This window comes from Mizuhopecten yessoensis, unplaced genomic scaffold, assembly GCF_002113885.1.
Source record: "Mizuhopecten yessoensis strain PY_sf001 unplaced genomic scaffold, ASM211388v2 scaffold10427, whole genome shotgun sequence".
In the NCBI taxonomy this organism is placed as follows: domain Eukaryota; kingdom Metazoa; phylum Mollusca; class Bivalvia; order Pectinida; family Pectinidae; genus Mizuhopecten; species Mizuhopecten yessoensis.
Window position 1 is genome coordinate 39,512 of NW_018408541.1, and position 8,287 is coordinate 47,798.

Consider the following 8,287-nt stretch of genomic DNA (forward strand, 5'->3'; position numbering starts at 1 on the left):
ACCATATTTTACACTGCATCTTCCAAATTTCCCCTGTAAATTATCCCTATTCACGTCACTATGCCTAAAGCTATAATTGTTAGTGTTGGTTACGACGAAAGGTAACATATTTATATAAGTGTTTGTAATATGTATTTCATATGTTGTGTGAATAAAGTAAAGTTAAAACTAAAGGGTTTTACGTCCTTTCAATAGCTAAGGTCATTTAACAACGTGCATGTGCGTTTGTGTGCAGGAGGCAGGGTATGTTCGTATAATTGCCTGCTTGTGATAGCGCGAATCTGATGCCGACCTTACAGTGCTATCTCACTGAAATACCATGCCGAAGACACCAAGCACAGCGTTCTGCCAGGTCATATTATACGGACAACGGGTGAATACATGTAGGTACATATATTGGACCAATAACGTTTATCTTTTATACAATGACCATTTGATGGCTGAGTAGCTATAAGTCCTCTAACAAGGGCCACCTGGTTGACGCCTATGGAAGGGGATCACCGCCATAATTATTTTTTTATAGAATTAGTTACTTCTGGTTTTGAATCTAATTCTATGTTCATTTGTATTAATTCTATGTTCATTTGTATTAATTCCCTAGTTGATAAGTGTCTTTTTCCATGCTATGTACATTTGTGTTGTTGCACTCGTTTACAAATCTATTGCGTGTTCATTCCATGCTATGCTAGTTTTCATTCCATGCAATGCTAGTTTTACCGATCGCGATCCATTCCAGACATTCTATCGGTTGATCTGAAGCTTTCGTCATTTTTGTAAAACAGAAATTCGAAACAAATTTTGAATTCAGAAATAGCTAACTAGTCAACTAGTAAACGAGTAAGCCAGCAGTTGAAATACGTTAGGTTTCCTCATTATGACGACGAGCTGCGCTGCGATCGTCTTAAATATACACGGACCGCTCCCCAACCGCATCCGGATCACCGTACGGACGCAATGTCGTTATTTGTTTACGTTTTGACTATTGTATTTTTAAGGTTCTTATATTCATTACTGCATAAATTAAATATATGTTCAAGAACATATTAATGACGCCGTCAATATTGATGTAGACTCGGACAGTGCGAGAAACATTTTAAGGGCCTGCACTAGAAGAACAATTAGACTTGCTCAAGTCCAGAAAATAATCACATAAACTAAATGCGAGTCTAATATTGACAGAGCGTAGAGCTTTTCTTCCCCACTCCAATACACACATTTAAAACAAAAGTGAAAAAAATAATAAGCAAAAGTATGTAGGTTAAACGTTGCAGTAACTTAATTAACAATCTCTTACCCCCTATGACAATCTCACCCCACCACCACCCCAATTACAATTAATTCTTTATCACCTGTACTGTGCATGTCATATTCTTATATACATTTTAGCTGAAGTTTGGAGAAGAGTTTTAAGTGGCTTTTGAGGCAAGATTACCATAGGTCAAAGATAGAAGAATATGAACCAACTTCCTCCACCTAACAAGTTATTTTTAGAGTCAATCAGAGTAAACCATTATCTGTTTTTGTCCATACCAATGAAACAGGAGTTTTTGATAAGAATGTTAAATTGAAACAANATAAATGTTACTTGTGAGCAGAGACGTATACGTTTCTGTTGTGAGGCAAACATACAAAAATGAAGATAAACAATGATTTAATTTCATAAAAAAATATCAATATGCATAAAAGTTAACAAAACAATCGCTACGACAAAGTTATCAACAAGTATGCTGTCATTACATATATCTACATACATGTACATATATTTGATGGAACAATTTGAAAAAAATATTTTTTAAACAAAGCAATGCAAAGGAATACTGAATAAAATATAATCATCATGAAATATCATGACTCAAGACCAGTTTTTAAGAAACTGATGCCTGTTTTGGACACCTGTGACCTTGAAAGAAGGTCAAGGTAATCTACATGATGAAACTTTAAAGTATTTATCCCAAGTACTTGCTGACCAAATATAAGGGCCCTGTGATTTTCAATTTAAAAAAGTAATTTAAAGAAAAAGTTGACAGACAGACTTATGACAGACACTTCACTATACCATAAGATTATGACAGTTTGTACCAGAGGAGCTTAAAAGTGTATCTGTGTATATCCATGATATTTGTCTTTCCTTCATTCTGACTGTATGGCCAAATCAGAAAAATCACAACAATTATCAATCACTAGCCACGGTATACATGTCATTGGTCAATGCTCTTTTTAATTAATGTCCAACAATATGGTATTTTCATCGTCATATATGCAGCAATGTCTTGTTTTCTCCATTCAAAGGCTTAGGAATCCCAGAAAGACAAAGCTCTTGCAGTGTCTTACATGACACTGCATCCTGATGGTAGGTCTGGATTTGCCAAGAAAAGTTGGACATTCTGGAGAAAAAATAAAAATAAAATATTGTCATGAATCAGACATAGACACTGTAGATATGATAGTTGTAACTGTATGATATGCTTTTGTGGGAGAATAGCAATATATACTCTGCGAGGTCACCCATTCAATTTTTGAAATTTGACTAAAAGTTGGTTCATACTAAACCTACAATAAAACATAATATACCTTGAATACATCAGCATCATTTCATAGAAGAAACATATATTTTAAGTATATATACAGATCCCACTATGGAACTTCGAAACTGTGTTTATGATAATAGGACTAATTTATTATAATAACACCTCATTTTGAATATACTTAAGCTAACCACCTGTTTCAGGACTGCCAGTCACTGGTAGTGAATTACAAAGCAAGTTTCCATCTCATGGTTTGCATGTCTTTAGAAAGCTTCTGTTATTGTGTCTCGAGGATGTCGCTGAATAAAGAGGACAATTCAAATAACAAGTTAAAACTATGACGGGTTATCCATATAAATCTTGACATTCCATTTAGGTAACTAAACAAAATATTAAATTCTTTTATTGATCAGCATGAAGTTTAATTGTAGTGTGTTTAATATGTCTTTGTATTAAATGTCACCTAAGTGACAGGCATCTGGTTTCAAAAGCATATCCGATGGTCAGTTTACTGGAAGTAGTAAACTGATTGCATAATTATGAAGTCTATAATTTTCTGGTGCTTAATTACTGAATCAATAGACAGAGTTGTTGACTATACATTAGGTTTCCTGCTTCAGTATTTTACATAATTAACTATAACATCAATCATATAATAAATATTGAGCCAAACAAGAAATGTTGTTTGTTTCCAGTTACTCTCCCTAATGATTTGTGCCTCCTCTATTTTTTGTAAAATTTCAAGGAAGCACTCTTAAAGTCAGGATCACTTCCTACATAAGCGTTGTGAAAAAAAGAAAAAAACCCATTAACTACATGTACCCAACCCTAATTCCTATTTTTGTCCAGACATGTAACTTTTTTGTTAAGCCTTTAACAAAATAAATAGCTCAGACTTACATTCTACATTTGACACTTGAGTTCAGTAATGGACAGATCAAATTATGGAATTTGTACCTGTAATCAATAATTGAAAAGGCAAGCTGATCAATTTTGAAATATATTATCAAGTATTGGCCCATCACTAGTTACCATTAGATGTAAAAAAAATAAAGAGACAAACAAGAGGCCTAGAGGGCCTGAATCCCTCAACTGGATATTTAAACATCACGGGAATATATTCTGATTAAATACATCATGTACTGCAACTATAGGCTCTGTCTCTCAGCATATTGAAAGAGAATAATTTAAACACTTATCAATATCTCCCCCCTATTGGACCCCGCTCCTCTGCCCCCAGGAGGGTCAGACCCTCTGTTTATACAAAATTGGGTCCCCTTTGACCAAGGATACTCTAACTCCAGGCCAAATGTAGTTAAAACCCACTGAGCTGTTCGACTTCAGGACAAGTGGACACCAAGGATGAAGCTTACCAAGTTTAAAAAGATTCATTCCCCGGCTCTTCAGAAAATATCTAAAAGTTTACAGACGGGTGGTGACCTAAAAATAATTTACATGTACCAGCATATAAACAGTTTCAAACATTGTGAAACATGATACATTTTTATATGCACTACCTCCATTGTTCAGGAAATGCCTCTTCACTGTAGGAGTTGTTCAGGTATCAAGGAAGTAGATGGTCTGCTGTCAAAAACCAGTGATCAGGTTGGCAAACTGGCACTTCATAACACTTCATGCTGACCGAACCAGACCTACAACAATTAGGTCATTGAGATTTCAGTAATAGTTGCTAAATGTTGTACATAATGCACATGAAAAAAAATGATAACAACTTAAAACAAGTATTTCAAATTAACTTAAATCAAAGATATGTTTGATAATTGGTCAACAATATTGACATCCAATATCACTCAATAACCACTGTTCCCATGAACTATAGCTATAGATTTATCATCTCCTATATGAGACAAGTTTTAATATGACATCTGCAACAGGCCAGGGTTATGCACATTTTCCTCGAATGAGGCATACTTGATTGAATCTGATGTCATCATCTAATAACAGTAGAAAATTTAAATCTTGATTTTTATGCTAATTTCAGGCGGTTAGTTTTAATTAGCTGATCACTGTATGCTGTTCTGAATATGAAATTTGCATCCACTTCTCAAATTTATCAAAATTAATTATGAAGCATGAACAGGAAAAAAATGCACATATGGTTCCGAGGTATTTGAAATCCTTACTGTAAATATTGAGATAAAAATCATATAAAACATAAGGGTATTGCTACTTTTTTGGTAGTAGACTAATTTAATACTTTTTATCTCAATTTACAGTCAGAATTTCAAACACTTGTGATTGGATACTTGATATCAAAGTTTTACTTTCTACACAACGTATTAAACGTGTCGCAACCTTCCAAGACCGACTTAACCCTTTGTCAAGCTATGACAGTTCTGTATTTCAGTCATGCATTTGTAACGAACCCCTGTGTGCAGGGTTAACATTTTGCCAGTTACCAAATACTTGTGGGATTTCGTTATGGCTACGGCATCCTAACTTTAAATATGACGATTTTCTGCTACGATACAAACAATTTTGGCTCAAACCTAAATAGATTGCAGTTCAATTGCTGTCATAACCAAGACTTACCGCACTGTCGACTGCATTTTCCAAAATCTACTGCCACAATCGGGTATGTTTCCGGTTTAAGGGAGCGAGCATTATTTTCCGCGAATTTCGTTGGCGCTTTAAGCGCCGGCTGTTGTCTTCATGAGAACTAAAATTCTAGAATTCATTCTAGAATTCATTCTAGAATTTTAGTTCCTCATTAAGACAATAAGCGGCGCTCCAGTCATAAACGATGTCGAAATCGCGATCGGTAAAACTAGCATAGCATGGAATGAACACGCAATAGATTTGTAAACGAGTGAAACAATACAAATGAACATAGAAATAATACAAATGAACATAGAATTAGATTCAAAACCAGAAGTAACTAATTCTATAACTTATCAACTAGGGAAATAATACAAATGTACATAGAATTAGATTCCAAACCAGAAGTAACTAATTCTATAACTTATCAACTAGGGAAATAATACAAATGTACATAGAATTAGATTCCAAACCAGAAGTAACTAATTCTATAACTTATCAACTAGGGAAATAATACAAATGTACATAGGATTAGATTCCAAACCAGAAGTAACTAATTCTATAAAAAAATAATTATGGCGGTGATCCCCTTCCATAGACGCCTACTTCCCACAAACCATGAGTGTATAGATAGATTCATCTCTCCAATCATTGTTTTATAGTCTGTCTATAATTACTATTGAAACAATCTCGTTAGCAAAGCTCAAGTTTTTTTTGTAGCTTGTAGATCGACGGTACTTCAGCGTATTAAGGTCAAGGATAAATGGATAATGTTTTAGTTAGAATTTAGGCATGGAGGTCGTATTCGTATATATTTTTTTAATGCGTTTGATAAAGTTAACCATCTGCAAATGGTTCACTAACTGTGGTATATGGGCCGTTTTCGTTTAAACGGTTGAACCGGTCGGACCACAGCTGTTCGTTTATCATCCTAGAGGATAGGAAGAGGTAAGATGAGGATAGGAAGAGGTAAGATGAGGCATGATATATAATGTTGAATCATGGAGGATGAGGTAAGATAAAGCAAACAAGGAGGATGGGACAAGATGAGGTTTAGGGTAGTGATAAGGTAAGATGAAGTATTATATCAATGTTGAATCAAGGAGGATGAGGTAAGATGAAGCAAGCAAGGATGATGGGGTAAGATAAAGGAGGATGTGGATGAGGTCAGATGAAGCAAGCAAGGAGGATGGGGTAAGATAAAGGAGGATGAGGATGAGATAAGATAAAGGAGGATGAGGTTAGAATAGTCAACCCTGTATGGTATGGACAAGTCAAGGTTAAAGGTCAAAGCAATGATAAAAAGCCAGCGTCTCCGAGAGACTTCAGTTCAAATGGCGCAGAGTCAAATCGACACCATTAAGTGTGGTAACAACATCGATGTCTCTATAGTCTCCGCTAATAGTGTCACCTGTCGCGTCGGATTAACACAGCTAGTGATTTTAAAGAAAGTCAAAGGTGAGGTGAAAGTTTGTTTGCGAGAAGAAAAGAAGAGTTTACAAATAACTGGAGACTTCTTTAAAAAAATGTTGTTTCAATCGGAGAGCCTAAAGTGCGTTTATTCGTTTCTAGAAAATTGAAATGTCATACGAAACCGACAGTGTTCATCGCATTGTAAACAATGATGTAATACAACCACATTACCCATCAATGATCAAGTGTTGCAATCGCATAGATACCTTTGCTAACTGGACAAAACACCATCATCATTCTCCATATCAACTCGCAAGTAGCGGATTTTTCTATACTGGCATTGACGGCTGCGTTACTTGTTTTATGTGCGGTGTTTCGTTACAGCACTGGAACTATTTTGACGATATCACAACGGAGCACGTAAGATGGTCAAAAGATTGTCTGTTTCAACAGATCATGCTCGTCATTTAAATACAGCATTGTAAATTACGGTATCATGGTTTAAGATCATACCAATACGTATATGTATGATAATGGAATTAAACACAGACTTGTTTGTTAAAAGACTACAAAGCTATCAGACTGAAAAAAACGAAGAAAAGGCCTATCGGAAAATTGTAAAAAATCTTCTGTGTCTCTCTTATGCATACATTGTAAGATCAAAAATAACAGAACTATTCGTATGTTTAGGCTGTGAGAATCGTCAACACGAGAACTATGTAAATCAAAGTTATAGCGAAAAGATAAAGAAATACGTTAAGAAGATCGATAATGTCAAAACCTGGCTATTCATTTAATATACAGATGAATCGTATTGACATTTTTCATAACCACATGACAAACCGTACCTGTCGGTTGATGACATTCATACAGTGGCCATGTAAACGCTGTCAATACCAGCTGGTTCGTGATGGATTTTTCTACAAAGTCATGATGATTATATTACATGTTATAAGTGTGGTAAAACTTTGAAATATCGCGAACTTAGAAACTTTTCCGTGGAGTGTAACGATCATTATTCTACTCTATCATACACTTTGTAGACTGATTGAAGGTCTGCAATGAACAATGAACTCGTCAGATTGCATCAGAATGGACAACCTCTTAGAACTGGTATATGCATATCGTGTCGAATAAATAGTAGAGCAACAGTAATGCAGTATAAAGGATGCATTAGACAGTGTGGATGACATCAAAGCGATACGTGACTTTATTCAAGAAACTGTGAGCTCTTACATTCCAAGAACGCAGAGAAATGCCTTTATTATACAGTTATGTAACGCCGAATGGAGACCAGCGTGAAGTTGGTTACTTATTCAATATTGGGCTAGCCCAATATTGGACCGGACCAATGTTGGGCTGGCGCAATATTGGGCTAGTTTGATATTCAAATGTATCTAACATAACAGTTCTTATGCCGCTTTTTCACACCTATGCCACAACTGGGCATCTTCTAAGGTATCCACATGCAAAACGGCATCAACGATACCCCAGGCTAAAGATGCCCACTGGGCATCATTTCGAATTTCAGTACATAATCGTTAATTTTTCGTTTTCAACAGGCCACGGCATATTGTTATAGGTCTTATGCCGCTTTTTCACACCTATACCACAACTGGGCATCTTCTAAGGTATCCACATGCAAAACGGCATCAACGATACCCCAGGCTAAAGATGCCCACTGGGCATCATTTCGAATTTCAGTACATAATCGTTAATTTTTCGTTTTCAACAGGCCACGGCATATTGTTATAGGTCTTATGCCGCTTTTTCACACCTATACCACAACT

General features: G+C 35.6%; 1 long non-coding RNA gene across 2 annotated transcripts; it reads right to left on the reverse strand.

Annotated features, from left to right (window-relative positions):
• Positions 1-1,635: 1,635 nt before the first annotated feature.
• Positions 1,636-5,167, reverse strand: LOC110460543. Of its 2 annotated transcripts, none has more exons than XR_002464025.1 (4): positions 5,079-5,167; positions 4,043-4,177; positions 2,720-2,824; positions 1,636-2,384 (listed from the first exon to the last, which is right to left on the reverse strand). It is a non-coding gene; the product is annotated as an uncharacterized LOC110460543 (long non-coding RNA). The 2 variants fall into 2 exon arrangements; XR_002464026.1 differs by having other exon boundaries at positions 3,987-4,177.
• Between the last annotated feature and the right edge of the window lie 3,120 nt (positions 5,168-8,287).